Here is a 16,730-nt window from a genome sequence, read left to right as displayed (position 1 = left end):
TAGTATTTCGTGCGTGAAACCATTGTATGCTCGTTTCTGTTTGAAAAACCCTGAAAGTTCTCCAGTTGTAGTGTGTATTAGTTCTATTTAATGTAAATAAAACTTGTTGAAGAGTGTTAAGTTGTAAACTAAAGGTGATTTATACATATTGTGAGTCGTATAACCATGCTTGATATGACTAGAGACCTTTCCAACGTTCTTCAGGCGTCGAGTTAAATGACATTTGTCACCCTGGGCATGCCTGCCCAACTGTAGCTAGCAGTTCGGGTGTGGGATTGTCAGTCCCGAATAGATCTATTCACAAATCTCACGCTCTCCCTCCAGGAGACTCTGGTTATACTATGATAGGATTTATCCCTGTACACCTAAGGGTACAGTAGTGAAGTAGCGCCTCACAGTATCGTACAATCTAGTTTACATGTATTGTAGTAGTGTTCTACCATAGTCAAAATCCGTATGTATATCTTATGTAGTGATAATTACAGTTATGAAAAGCCATGATAAAGTAGTGATGTAACTGTAAACTGTTTCTGTCTTAGCGCATATGTTTAGTAGTGAAAGTTTCTGTACTTGTTCTGTTTAGATAAATCCCAAACTATACCGATTATAGTTTGCATGTTTAGTGAATAGCATGTCCGGAAAACTATGCAATTTTAGTGAAAACGTCCCTTATTGCTCAACACAGTACAAAAGGGTTAAAGTATGATATTTGCATAAGTTTTTGAAAACATTTATGTTTAGCTTGTATTCCCCCCTGAAAACATTAAAAATGCGGAAAATGTAGGGGTATGAACTCACAGTTGTTGCGTGAAAGCGCTGACTGAAATGAAGATCCTCGAGTTGTTGCACGTGACACTTAACGGAATCCTATTATCAAATAAATACATATATGTATCTAAATTAGCGATTTCGTTAGATAAAGTGTTAGAAGAACACTTGTGTTCGGTTGAGGAACGTTACCGGGACTTGATCGAATCGATGAAAGTGGGTTTTCAGCCAAAAGCACCACTTAAAAAGGTGTTTACGGCCGTGAACAAGAGTTTACGGTCGACTGATAGTTTAAGGTTTCTGAAGGCTTGGTGATTTTACGGCCGTAAACTCAAGAACAGGGTTTACGGTCTTTGAAGATGGACCGCAAACTCAAGAACAGGGTTTACGGTCTTTGAAGATGGACCGCAAACTCAAGAACAGGGTTTACTGTCTTTGAAGATGGACCGTAAACTCAAGAACAACGGTGTTGTTTTCGACGAGATAAGTGCTCCAGACGTTCCGAAGTGACTCCAAACGGTGTTTCTCGATGTTTCCCGAACTTTGAAGGTGTTTTTAGGTGTTTACGGTCAAGGTTCTTAGAGAGAAAAAGAGAGAGTTTTTGGCCAGAAGTGTTCAAATGAAGGTGGAGGTCTCGTATTTATAGGGGTTTTGTGGTCGGTGGTGGGGTCCACTCTTTACTGGCCGTAAACGGGTTTACGGTCGTAAACTAGTTTACGGTCGTAACCCTACTTAGGCCGGAATTGTTTGGTTTTCGAGATATTCGGGTTTCCGCACGACTTTTGTTTCCGACTCGTAAATAATTTAATTATATATAACTAGATCATTTTCTAAACCAAGAAGTTTGACGGAAAAGTTAATGAATTCGAAATTTTATTAACGGAAATCACGTAACGGAAACGGACAAAGTTTTGGGTTGTCACACTTTAGGACCATTTGAGTTCAAAAATCATCTCAAGAAGCTTACTAGGGCCGAGAATCACATCAATTGTCTTCCATTTCTTCTTCAAACCAAGAACAACAAAGCAAGGTGAGTTCATACCCCCTTGTTTTCGGTTTTATCTTGTTTTGGGGGAGGATACAAGTCCCTATGTGTCAGATCTATGTATTTGTGCATGTTATATGTGTTTTTCTTGGTTTAAGTTGTGATTATTTGATGAAACACTATAGATCTCAAAATTCTAACCAAAAGTTGTGATATGTGTAACTAAAACACTCCAAACAAACTACTATGAAGTTAGATGGGTTTAACATGTGAAGATCCATAAGAAGTTAAACAAAATCTTGAAAAAGGACCATTTTTGAAAAAATAAACAAAAATATGAGATTTTATGACACTTTTGGTTTTATAAGGACTAAAAGAGTCACTTTTATACAAAAATAAGTTCTATGATATTTTTGAGGGTAAAAGGGACCAAAAATGCAAAATTTTAAACATTGGGCCATAAGAATGGGCTTTTCGGTTTTATTGGGCCAAAAATGTAAAAATCTCGATTTTAAGGAGTAAATCATCATTTGATTCAAGTTTGAGTCCAAAAATGTAAACCTACGGTTTCTTGGATTAAAAATGAAATTTTTCCAAAGTTTGGGCCAAAAGCGTAATTTTTATGAAAAGTGAGATAAAATGTAAATTTTTATAATCATGGGCCAAAAATGTCATATTTATAAAACTTTAGTCAAATATGTACTTTTATTTAAAAATGGACTAAAAATGCAAATCCATACAACAATGGGTCGAAAATAACATTTATTATATATTTTGGGTCAAAAGTGTCAATCTTTATAAAAATGGGCCAAAAATAACATTTTATATACATTTGGGCCATAAATGTAAATTTCAAGATAATGGGCCAAATATATCCATTACATGTTCATTTGGGCCTTAGTGGCCCATATACATGTTTGTTGGGCCTAATATGTTCATTTCATGTCCATGGGGTCTCAGTGACCCATATACATCCTTTTTGGGCTAAAATTAAGCACTTCATGGTTAATTGGGCCTTAGTGGCCCATATACATGCTAATTAAGGCCTGAATTATTCATTATACGTTATTGGGCCTTGGTGGCCCATATACCTGTTACTGGGTCTCGTACATTCGAATACATACTTTGGATTTGAAAACTTAAAACATACACGTAAAACATTATACAGTGTAAGAATTTATACTTGTAATACATTGCTCGTGAACAAGTTGAGGATCTAGTGAGACTTGTCGGTTGACACCTCCGAGTGTATGATCGTAGCCTGTAGTTATAACCAGAGTCTCCTGTAGAGAGAGCGGGAGTTTGTGTATAGATCTATACGGGGTGACACCCCACACATGAGCTGTTCGCTACAGCTAGACTAGGTCAGTCTAGGGTGACAGACCTTACCTTCGACAAACCAGCGTCTGACACGCCAAGACAGACGAATTAGTCATTATTAAGCATGGTTGTAACAGTTCACATAGAGATCAATACCATCAGAATATTACGGATTACAAATACAAATCGTGGCGACACAAAACATACACACACACTAATACTTGGTCTTAGGGTTTTAAGACTACATTACTTTTATAATCAGAAAAGATCGGATTTTCTGGGGGAAAATTATACATTGCGCACTGCTTTCAATTTACAACAAACATGAGTTTTGGGAACTTATTCCTACATATTTTCTATAATGGAAACTACACATGCATTAATACTTGATTTGATACATCATTTTCAAACTTTTTTGCAGAAAATATCGGATTTTCTGGTGTTGTACTATCTATACAAAACTTTTCATTTAAAATACTCTTATGAACTCACCAACATTGTTATGTTGACCGTTTTCAAAACAACTTGTATTCTCAGGAACTCGGTAAGCGGAGGAACCAACAAGAATATGGATTTTGTTTTGTGTACTGTTAAACATGTTAATTTGAATGTTATGGGCATGTAATTTAAAATGTTGTACTTGATGTGAACAATGATAGTTGTATCATATTATGCGTGGTGATGATGATGTTACGTTTCATTTATATTCATTGTAATGATATTTCAAGATGAAGTCACATACAGCCCCCAGACGATTCCGCCGTCTGGTTCGAGGGTGTGACAGATTGGTATCAGAGCATTATTTATAGTGAACTGGCATGTCTAATCATACTTGATATGCAACTACAAATACAATGGGACTAAAACACTCTAAATAAAGAGCATACATTAAAACAATAACATTAAAAGTCTCTGGGAGAGATGAAACATTGTGATTAACCCGTGCAGTTATGTAGTCATATTGGGGGTAAATATAGCATGATCAACTATATTTATTCAAAATATGACCAACATGTGTTAGGGGGTAATCATGGCGGGAAGTTGACCTAGAAACTTACCTCGTACCCAAAAACTTCTCAGGAATTCAAACGCAAATAATTAGAATACTATAGGAGTATTTTGAAATACACACTCCCTTTTACACACTTCTCAATCCCAGTTTCTCGCACAGCCGCCATGGATGGAGCACATCAGGGCGTTCTTTTCTACCAGTACCTAGGGCCCACGAAGAAATTGAGGAAGACCCCGTGGTGGAGGCAGCCCCCGGTTCCGGGCCTGACGAGTACGTATAAACAGACAATGAGTTTGAGGAACCCGATGAGGTCACAGAGGAGGGTGGAGATGCGAGTGAAGTACCTAGCGAACCTCCCACTCCCGCGACAGTACAGGATCACCCCACAGCACCACGGGATCCCGTAGATAGGACTCACTCCCTAGAAGAGGAGGTTGCCACTCTTCGGCAACAACTTTTAGCGACAGAGGCCCGAGTTGTTCAGGCCGAGCACGAGTGAGACGAAGTGGTCAGAGAGATGATCGAGATGGCTAATCTTGTCGCACGACATTTCAGCATATGATATTGTTGGCAAACCTATCTCATCGTAGCTAGCACCTGTTTCTGTACTATCGTTATGATCTTCATTTTTTATGATTTACTCTATGTACTATCGACCATATGTTTAAGTGATTACACTACTTATAGGGTCGTCATGCTGCCGGATTATATGTTTCCCCATGTACTGTATGCCTTTTGGCAAATTTTCATGTATTAAAAAAAACAATTACTATTAATGGAAAGTTCTATGTTTTATCGTGATGTTGTTATCTGCTATGTGTTTTATTTCCTTATTTATGGTAATACATGGAATCACTTAGATGCACAAATCGATTCGCCGAGTCTGTGGAATTCTAAACTCGGAACACGATATGTACTCAACATCCTTCCGTTCTTTGACAGAAAGATGCCTCAAAGACCCAACCGTGGAAACAACACAACACCGACTCCACCAGAAATAAAATCAGTTGCATTCCAAGCAGCAGTGTCCGCTGCGGTCACTGCAGCACTTGCGCAGATTCGCAGCGGAAACAACGGAGAAGGAAACGGACAGGGAACCAGAAGAACAAATCAAGGAACAAACCACGGAACCACACGAACCTGCACCTACAAGGACTTCACCAACACCAAACCTCGAACCTTCAATGGAACAGGAGGTGTAATAGCCCTGAAGCGATGGATTGAGAAGGTGGAATCATTTTTTGAAATTTGCGGGTGTCCGTAGGGGTGTAAGGTCAAGTTTGCGGCCTGCATATTCATTGATCAAGCTCTCTCCTGGTGGAACGGCCACGTAGAGGCCATGACACTCCCAGTGGCGAACGTGATGCCATGGGAAGAGCTTAAGGAAATGATGTTGGCTAAATACTGTCCAAGAGGTGAAATTCAGAAGATGGAACAAGAGTTGTGGAACCTCACGGTTAAAAACTCCGATATCGACACATACATATCCAGGTTTAGCGAGCTATCTCTCTTGTGTTCCGGAATGATCACCTCTTAAAGGAAAAATATTGAGAGGTTTATCTGGGGATTGACCGCGCCAATCCAAGGGAATGTCATTGTGGTAAACCCTGAGACGTATGATAGCGCAAAGAGGCTGGCCAAGAAATTGTATGATCATGCCAACAAAAAGGGTGCCAAAACAGGAGAAGCGACAGTTAAGAAAGAAGGTGAGAAGAAGAAAGGGAAAAAAACAAGCGGAAGGGAAAGCAAAACTCTGAATCATCAAAGAAAAAAACAAATTGTGACTGTCCATGCTGCAACTCAAGCTAGCACTACACCACATGCTCCAGCCTCATCCACACCAAATAATCCCAAACAGTACTTAGGGGCCCTTCCTAAGTGCAGCAAATGCAATTATCACCAGCAGGGAGAATGTAGAGAGATGCATTGTACAAGCTGCAACCGAAGGAGTCACACTGCAAGGTACTGCAGGACATATCCGCAACAAAACCAACAGTCAAACAGCAACAACAACAACAACAACAACAACAATACTGGGGCCAGCTACACCTGCTATGGGTGTGGAGAAACTGGCCATTTCCGGCGCAACTGCCCCAAAGAAAACAATTAGGGGGCAGGAACATCAGGAAGAGTGTTGATAATGGGTCAAGGTGAAGCAGTGCAGGACCCAACAGTTGTTACTGGTACGTTTCAACTTAACAACTCGTACGCATGCATCTTATTTGATAGTGGGGCGGAGCAAAGTTTCGTTAGTAATAAATTCAAACACTTACTAAATCAACAACCCCATAAGCTCAACGAAGCCTTCACGGTAGAAATGGCTAATGGGAAAAGTGAAACAACCAAAGATATCTATGTAGGGTGCACATTAACACTAAACAATCACTCCTTTCAAATAGACTTGATGCCAGTAAATATTAGGAGTTTTGATGTGATAATCGGCATGGACCCCACCATGCTGATATTATGTGTTGCGAGAAGGTCGTTCGCCTTCATCTCCCCGATCACGAAACCCTAATAATCTATGGCGATAAACCTGGCGCCAAGCTTCGCCTTATCTCGTGTATCAAGGCACAAAAGTGTCTACACAAGAAGAACTACACATTCCTTGCTCACGTGGTGGATAAGACCAAAGAAGAAGTGAACATTCAAGACATCCCAGTGGCATGCGACTTCCCGGATGTATTTCCAGAAGACCTTCCGGGAATACCCCCAGAAAGACAAGTCGAATTTCGAATCGACCTTGAACCAGGAGCCACACCAATTTCCAAATCGCCCTATAGGTTGGCTCCCGCTAAAATGCAGGAATTACCAAGCCAGCTAAGCGAGTTGTTGGACAAAGGATTCATCCGACCAAGCTTCTCACCCTGGGGAGCTCCGGTCTTGTTTGTCAAGAAAAAGGACGGATCCTTTAGGATGTGCATCGATTATAGGGAACTAAATAAACTTACCATAAAAAATCGGTACCCACTTCCACGAATCGACGATCTATTTGACCAGCTTCAAGGAGCTACTTATTTCTCAAAAATAGATCTGAGATCCGGTTATCATCAACTCCGAGTTCGGGAAGAGGATATGATGGGTTTTAGGTAAAACAAATAAACTAGAAAGCAATTCCTAAGTTCACATGCAACCTACTTTGGATCTATGTTTTAACTATTGAACATATAACTTTGAATTGCAAAACAAGAACCCTAGAGGAGAGAGGCTAATTTCGAAATTAACAAACTAGGGTTTAAGAGTTACATACCTTTCAATTGTTATAGCAAACAATTGACAATCCTCTTGATCTTGATCTTGGTCTTCTTGGAAGCTTAGCACCACAAATGTAATGCCTCTAATGGAATCACACCCAAGAACTAGCAAGAAGGAAACTTGAAGAAGAGAGAGAGAGGGTATGCAATTTTCGGCCTAGGGTTTCTTCCAAGGTAGGAGTGGCCGAAATTGTGAGCTGGGAGGCTCCTTATATAGCTGAGGGATCTAGGGTTTAGGGAAAACCCTAATACTCCTTTGCTTAGGGCCTAAGCTAACCCAAAGGACTTATCCAAATCCCCTTGGACGAAATCTCTAGGGTTTCCCCTATAGATTTCGTCCACCTCCTTCCAAGGAGGTTCTGGATCCTTCCACTCAACTATTAGATAATTGCAAACTAGTCCCTGCACTTTATAATTAATACTTTTAACCCCAAAATTAATTCTGATTAATTTATGGCTAACTATTAATTAAACATAATGATTTCTAATTAATATATTAATCTTTTAACATATTAATAAATCATTTATATTAATTCATTAATCTTATAAATTAATATCTCTCCTTTCATAATTTCCTTGTCCAGTTGCTAGGTTGAGGGCAACCCAAAAGGACTGTGCTGCTATCAATTCAAGTACATACCAATTATAGTTATGGGCTTAGACACCTAATCCAACAGTCTCCCACTTGGAGAAGTCTGTAACTATAATTGCTAGTATGCCTTCTAAATTTGACCAGCAAATTGTAGCTTCCAAAAGTTGCTGCTGAACTCTGACCCAGTCAGTTACATGTCCTAAGATAAGTGATCATATAATCCTTCGTTCTGCAACACATCCCCAGACATAAGACATGGAACATAATCAATCTCTTTGTCTAGAATCTATGTTTCCCGATTTCTGATTTGTGATGATGTAGGACTTCTAATTGAACACATCAATTTAGTCCTGGCTGGGCCCAGCACATAAGTCAACACCAAATCATCGAAGGGCCCACAGATATCGCTTTTTCGGTTAGGGCAAAAGGAACGAATAAACGTTGACTCATATGCTTGTATCTTTTACTCATCAAATTATACATGACAATACGTTTTATAACACCAAGTTACTGATGCGTTTTCGTATCACCAATGTATAATCGACTTTGTAAATTACAACTCATATATCTTCGTTTCAAGATTATAAGATATTATCGTCTCAGTATTACTCGTGATGAATTCCATGAAGTGATACTCTGAGCGAGGGTTTATCCAATACTCAAATCTCAATTTCTGAGTACTCATGAACGTTGCAGCAATTCTATTGCCATGTCTATCCTTAGACAATCTACAATCCAGTTCATGACAGTCTTAATTCACTACTTACTTCCAAAAGTACGAGCGACTGTGGAGTTTGAATAATTAAATTATTCGGGAAGTAAAACATGCAAAATATGAAACACAATAACAAACCATCGACAAAAGGCAGTAACCAAACTTATAAATAATACTTTATTATTTAATCACCAAAAGTCAATTACATTTATTTTGTTACAAGTTTCAGAACAAAAACTAATCTAACTACTAAAACTAATATCATCTTTCAGTCCTATGCTCCGAGCATGCTGAATATGCTTAGCCCTACTCAGACCCTTTGTGAGGGGGTCTGCTGGGTTATCTTCAGATGACACCCTCTTTACTACAAGATGGCCTTCTTCTACTCTATGTCTGATAAAATGGTACTTTCTGTCGATATGTCTGGTTTTACCATGATCTCTTGGTTCCTTTGTTAAGGCAACCGCTCCTTCATTATCGCATAACAGTTCCATAGGCTCCTGGATGGTTGGAACAACTCTGAGATCTCCGATGAAGTTCCTTAACCAAGCTGCTTCTTTCGACGCTTCACTCGCTGCTATATACTCTTATTCACAAGTAGAATCAGCCACCGTATCTTGCTTGGAACTTTTCCAAGTAACTGCTCCTCCGTTCAGTAGAAATACCCAGCCTGATTGAGAACGGAAGTTATCTCTATTCGTCTGAAAGCTGGCATCACTGTAACCATCTACTCTCAAAGTATCATTGCCACCAAGTACAAGGACCCAGTCCTTCGTCCTTCGCAAATACTTGAGTATGTTCTTTACTGCTATCCAATGAGCTCTACCCGGGTTTCCCTGATAGCGACTGACCATGCTCAAAGCAGATGCCACATCAGGGCGAGTACATGTCATAGCGTACATGATCGATCCAACAGCGGAAGCATAAGGTACACGACTCATGTCTGCTATTTCCTCATCTGTACTCGGGCATTGAGTCTTACTCAATTTGGTATTGCTTTGGATAGGTAGCTCTCCCTTCTTGGAATTTTCCATACTAAACCTCTTCAGTACCTTATCCAAGTATGTGCTCTGACTAAGTCCAATTAGTCTCTTCTTTCTATCTCTCAATATTCTAATCCCTAGAATATAGGCAGCTTCTCCAAGGTCTTTCATGGCAAAACACTTTCCAAGCCAAGACTTAACATCTTTCAAGGTTGGAACGTCGTTACCAATGAGTAATATGTCGTCGACATATAACACCAGAAAAGTTACTATACTCCCACTAGCCTTGATATACACACAAAACTTATCTTCACTTCTAGAGAAACCAAACTCTTTGACTTTCTCATGGAAGCAAAGATTCCAGCTGCGAGATGCTTGTTTCAATCCATAAATGGATTTCTCAAGCTTGCACACTCTATTGGGAAACTTTGCATCAACAAAACCCTCTGGCTGATTCATGTAAACATCCTCAGCCAACTTCCCATTAAGGAAAGCAGTTTTGACATCCATCTGCCAGATTTCATAGTCATGAAAGGCAGCTATGGCGAGCAATATCCTAATAGATTTAATCTTAGCTACTGGCGAAAAAGTCTCATCATAGTCAACCCCTGGGGTTTGAGTGAAACCTTTTGCAACCAGTCGAGCCTTGAATGTGTGCACATTTCCATCCATGTCTGTCTTCTTCTTGAAGATCCATTCGCACCCAACTGTCTTACGACCTGGTGCACTATCAACCAAATTCCAAACTTGGTTGTCATACATGGACTTAATCTCGTTGTCCATTGCCTCTTTCCACTTGGAAGCCTCTGGGCCTGCCATTGCTTCCTTATAAGTGACTGGTTCATCTAAATTTACCAGTGTCCTATCACTTATGAATGTGTCACCATCTGAAGTAATATGAAAACCATATAACTCAGGTGGCACACTCACCCTAGTGGATCTTTGAAGAGGTAATGAGTTATCAACTGGTTCAACAGGAACTGTTTCCTTTGGTTGAGTGCTAGTGTCATCTAAGGTTCCTTCATTGGCTAACTCTTGAATTTCTTCAAGGTCAATGGTGCTCCCACTGTCCTTTTTGAATATGAGCTCTCTTTCTAGAAAGACTCCTCTTCGTGCTACAAAGACCACGTTTTCACTAGGTCTGTAGAACAAATATCCAAAAGACCGCTTTGGGTAACCAATGAAAACACATTTCTCACTTCTAGCTGCTAGCTTGTCGTAGTCTCCCATCTTACGAAAGCTTCACAACCCCAGACCTTAATATGCGCTAACGAGGGAACTTTCCCCGTCCACATTTCGTGAGGTGTTTTGGCAACCTTCTTTGTAGGGACAAGATTGAGGATGTGAGCGGCTGTCTCTAAGGCATACCCCCAGAAGTAAATAGGAAGCGAAGCATGACTCATCATAGAACGAACCATGTCTAACAAGGTTCGATTACGCCTCTCAGCTACACCATTTAACTGTGGTGTCCTAGGAGGAGTTAATTGTGAGACTATCCCACATTCTTTTAGATAGTCTTTGAACTCGATACTAAGATACTCCCCGCCTCTATCGGATCTAGGTACCTTTATCTTTCTGCCCAATTGATTTTCGACCTCATACTTAAACTCTTTGAACTTTTCAAAGGTTTCTGACTTATGTTTGATTAAGTAGATATAACCATATCTGCTATAATCATCAGTGAAAGTCACATAGAATCGATTAGCATCCCTTGTAGTTGATCTGAAGGGCCCACACACATCTGTGTGTATGAGATCCAACAGACCTTCACCTCTTTCACAAGACCCTGTGAATGGTGATTTTGTCATCTTTCCCAAAAGACAAGATTCACACATATCATCTGATTTTAGGTCAAATGATTCCAACACTCCATCCTTTTGGAGTTGGGCTATGCGTTTCTTGTTAATGTGTCCAAGACGACAATCCCACAAGCATGCCTTGTCTACACTATTAGACAAGTCAATATTAAATACACTATTTCCTAAGCTATCAACACAAGTCACTGTTTCATACACACCATCACAAGGCAAAGCTTCAAACACAAAACCACCATTCTTATAAATAGAAATTGAACCATTCAAATCATTAAAAGAATATTTAAAACCTTGTCTGAACAATGCATGAAATGAAATAATATTTCTCGTCATTTCAGACGAATAGCAACAATTTAATAAATCTAATCTAACATCATTACTAAGCAAAAGTTGGTAAACTCCGATCTTGGTCACTGGTGAAGACTTCTTGTTCCCCATGATCAAGTTTATCCTTCCTCGCTCTATCTCCTCACTTTCCTTTAGCCCCTGCAAATCAAAACAGATATGAAAACCACATCCTGTATCAAGGACCCATGAACGAGAAGATAATGAGTTATTAGAAGAAATAGTGTATATACCTGCCGAAGATGGCTTTACTTTGCCATCTTTGATGTCTTGCAGATATTGTGGGCAGGATCTCTTCCAATGCCCCTTTTGATTGCAATAAAAGCAAACGGCCTCCTTTGGATCAGAAACATGGGGAGTGGTAGCATTGGGCTTAGCCTTTGGGCCATTACTAGATGACCCAGCTTGAGCCTTGCTCTTCCAGTTTTGCTTAGGAGGACCTTTCCTCTTTTTCCCCTTTCCCTGTCCAATGGCCAAGACAGGGGCACTTGTAGGAGTGGAGGCTATACTTTTACCCTTCATCCCTGCTTCAGCTGTCTGCAACAAGTTGTGCAATTGGGCCAGTGTCTGCTCAGTGTTGTTCAAATGGTAAGTTAGAATAAACTGACCATAACAATCAGGTAGTGAGTTCAAGACCATATCAATGGCCAATTCCTCATCAAAGTGAATGTTGAGCTTGACCAAACGCTCTATGTAGCGTTGCATTCTTTGCACATGAGACACAACCGACTCCCCTTCTTTCATCTTGCAAGCCATGAGTGACTTGACTACTTCAAACTTTTCTTGACGAGCTCGCTTATGGTACTTTTCCATAAGGTCCTTGTTCATCTCAAAAGGCCAGTATTCCTCATAGTACCTCTGCAGTTCTGGGGACATGGTTGCCACCATGATGCATGCCACTTTGGTAGCATCATCGTAATGTTTCTTGTAGGCATGATATTCTTCAGGAGTAGCTTTAGACTCATCAAGCTCTTTGAGCTCCTTTTCAAGGACATATTCTTTGTCCTCAAATCGAAGCGCCATCTTGATGTTACACATCCAATCGTTATAGTTAGAGCCATCCATAACGACTTTGGAGCAAATGTTGAGCAAAGAGAAGTTGTGGTTGGAGGAGGATGAAGCAGAAGTGTTTCCAGGAGTAGACATCTGAAAAGAAAGAAAGTTTTAGTTAGATTTCAAGATACCTTAATATAATAACCCAAAGATATAATATCAAGGTTAGGATCCAACTATGAAGATTCACAACTTAGAAATGGGATGTCGAGATCCAAGTGTAAATTTCATAAAGGTAGGTGAATGACGATTCACCAATTCCACCATTAGACGAAATAAACGAAGTGAAATTCCTAATTCTTTTGAGATACATTGAAACTATTCAATGGCATGTTTTAATCTCAGATTATGCTCTTCTATTTGTGACTGGGATGCCGAGGATCACAAACAAGATGTGAATAACCATGCAAATGTGCTTGGTAACCTCATTGTCTTTATCATCAACTATTGATGTGCTGGTAAACCACACACGCTCCATCAAAATGATAATTATGAGATACCCATTACTACTCTTTATTAGTGCCTTTTAGTGTGCTGGTTAACCACACACGCTCCACTAACGACCAATAAAGCATAATGTGCAATTTCATGGATTAGCATACTTTTCACATTTTTCCTAAAGTTGGGATTTTGTAAAATAATGTTCTAGTACTTTCTTTAATAACATTATACTTTTAATGAGATGTAGTTGTCCTATCAAATCCGTTCTGCTAACGACCCTCCACTAATCAAGGAAGTGGTGGGTGAGAGTGGACACCCATTCAACTACCATTTTATAGGCAGTTTCCTTATACCCCCCTTATAGACTAGCTTCGTGAATGAGGCATACTAGTGATTTGACTGACCATATTCTTATACATATATAATATTAAATTTTAAATTATAATACATATATAAGGTGTGTTTTAAACTTTTTAAAACTTTAAGGTTTATATATAAATTTCGAAAATCAAGACATTAATTTTAAATTTAAAATAAACCAAATAACTAGATTTAATATTTATCTATTAATTAACTTTTAACCAATTTATTAAATCTTGTAAGGATTATCTAATTAAATTAAACAATTAATTTAATCCTAATCCATATCCCTTCTAGATTTCGAAAATATGGGGATAGGATAATTTCCTTATTTTTCTCAATTATCCAATAAGGCAACTATTATCAAAAACAAGGAAACCCTAAAAAGGGCTAGCATATTTCGAAATTTTAAGGGAGGAGGCTAGGGTTTTCAAAACCCTAACCCTAATTTCGATTAGGGTTTATGGAGGCTAGGGTTTTCGAAAACCCTTTGAACCAAAACCCTAAAATCGAAAATTTTGGCCTTTAGGGTTTAATGGCTATAAACCCTAATTTGCAATTCCACTATTATAGCAATTCAATTTAAAACAAACAATGGCTCTGATACCACTGATGGGTTTTAGGTAAAACAAATAAACTAGAAAGCAATTCCTAAGTTCACATGCAACCTACTTTGGATCTATGTTTTAACTATTGAACATATAACTTTGAATTGCAAAACAAGAACCCTAGAGGAGAGAGGCTAATTTCGAAATTAACAAACTAGGGTTTAAGAGTTACATACCTTTCAATTGTTATAGCAAACAATTGACAATCCTCTTGATCTTGATCTTGGTCTTCTTGGAAGCTTAGCACCACAAATGTAATGCCTCTAATAGAATCACACCCAAGAACTAGCAAGAAGGAAACTTGAAGAAGAGAGAGAGAGGGTATGCAATTTTCTGCCTAGGGTTTCTTCCAAGGTAGGAGTGGCCGAAATTGTGAGCTGGGAGGCTCCTTATATAGCTGAGGGATCTAGGGTTTAGGGAAAACTCTAATACTCCTTTGCTTAGGGCCTAAGCTAACCCAAAGGACTTATCCAAAGCCCCTTGGACGAAATCTCTAGGGTTTCCCCTATAGATTTCGTCCACCTCCTTCCTAGGAGGTTCTGGATCCTTCCACTTAACTATTAGATAAATGCAAACTAGTCCCTGCACTTTATAATTAATACTTTTAACCCCAAAATTAATTCTGATTAATTTATGGCTAACTATTAATTAAACATAATGATTTCTAATTAATATATTAATCTTTTAACATATTAATAAATCATTTATATTAATTCATTAATCTTATAAATTAATATCTCTCCTTTCATAATTTCCTTGTCCAGTTGCTAGGTTGAGGGCAACCCAAAAGGACTGTGCTGCTATCAATTCAAGTACATACCAATTATAGTTATGGGCTTAGACACCTAATCCAACAGGATATTCATAAAACTGCTTTTCAAACATGATACGGTCATTACGAATTTGTCGTGATGCCCTTCGGTCTGACGAATGCCCCCGCTGCATTTATGGACCTCATGAACCGAGTCTGCCACCCATTTCTTGATAATTTCGTGATTGTATTCATCGACGATATTCTTATCTACTCCCGAAGCAAGGAAGAGCATGGTCAACACCTTCGACAAATCTTGGAAACTCTAAGAGCTGAAAGATTGTATGCGAAGCTCTCCAAGTGTGAGTTCTGGATCCGCAGTGTAAATTTTTTGGGTCATGTAGTCAGCAAGGAAGGGATGCATGTAGATCCTTCCAGGATAAAGGCCATTGAAGGTTGGGATAACCCGAGAACCCCAACAAAAATCTGTCAATTCTTGGGTTTCGCAAACTACTACCGGAGGTTTATCCAAAAAATTTCCAAGATCGCCAAACCCCTTACAGCCTTGACACAAAAGGGTGTCTTTCAACTGGACGGAAAAGCAAGAAGCCGCCTTCCAAACCTTGAAGCGAGCCCTCTGCAGTGCACCAGTGCTATCCTTACCAGAGGGAACCGAGGACTTCGCAGTTTACTGCGATGCTTCAAATCAAGGTTTAGGTTGTGTCCTCATGCAACGTGGGAAGGTGATAGCTTATGCATTCAGGCAACTAAAGACACATGAAGTAAATTATACCACACATGATCTCGAGCTGGGAGCTGTGGTCTTTGCCCTAAAAATTTGGAGGCACTACCTCTATGGTACAAAGTGCACCATATTCACAGATCACAAAAGCCTCCAGCACATTCTGAACCAGAAGGAGTTAAACATGAGGCAGCGAATATGGGTTGAACTGCTAAATGATTACGAGTGCGAGATCAAGTACCACCCGGGTAAGGCTAACGTGGTAGCTGATGCCTTGAGCAGAAAAAAATATTCGGGTCGCCGGATGAAAACCTTAACAATAACAATCCAATCCCACCTAATCTCTCAAATCAAGGAGGCCCAAACGGATGCATTGAAGCAGGAGAACGTCGCAAATGAAATGTTGCGTGGGATGGACAAGAACTTCGAAGTCAAGGAGGACGGAGTTTACTATTTCATGAACAGAATCTGGATCCCTAAATTTGGGGTATTCAGGGGAATGATCATGAATGAATCTCACAAGACGCGATATTCCATCCATTCGGGTTCAGACAAGATGTACCTTAACATAAGGCAACATTATTGGTGGCCAAATATGAAGGCAGATATAGCCACTTACGTGGGCAAGTGTCTCACTTGCGCCAAGCTAAAAGTGGAATATCAAAAGCCCTCGGGACTATTGCAACAACCAGCAATACCCGAGTGGAAATGGGAAAGGATTACTATGGACTTCGTGACCAAATTACCAAAGACAGCAGACGGATTGGATGCTATCTGGGTAATCGTCGATAGGTTAACAAAATCCGCTCATTTCCTGCCAATAAAGGAATCCTACAAGATGGAAAAGCTCATGCGAATCTACATCAAGGAGATCGTAAGACTTCATGGAGTACTGGTGTCTATTATCTCGGATCGAGATAGTAGGTTTACCTCAAGGTTTTGGCAGTCACTTCAGAAGGCAATGGGAATGCAATTAGACATGAGTAC

The sequence above is a fragment of the Lactuca virosa genome, chromosome 5, assembly GCF_052849685.1.
Source record: "Lactuca virosa cultivar CGN04683 chromosome 5, Lactuca_virosa_CGN04683_v6, whole genome shotgun sequence".
In the NCBI taxonomy this organism is placed as follows: Eukaryota; Viridiplantae; Streptophyta; class Magnoliopsida; order Asterales; family Asteraceae; genus Lactuca; species Lactuca virosa.
This window is presented reverse-complemented; position numbering follows the sequence as displayed.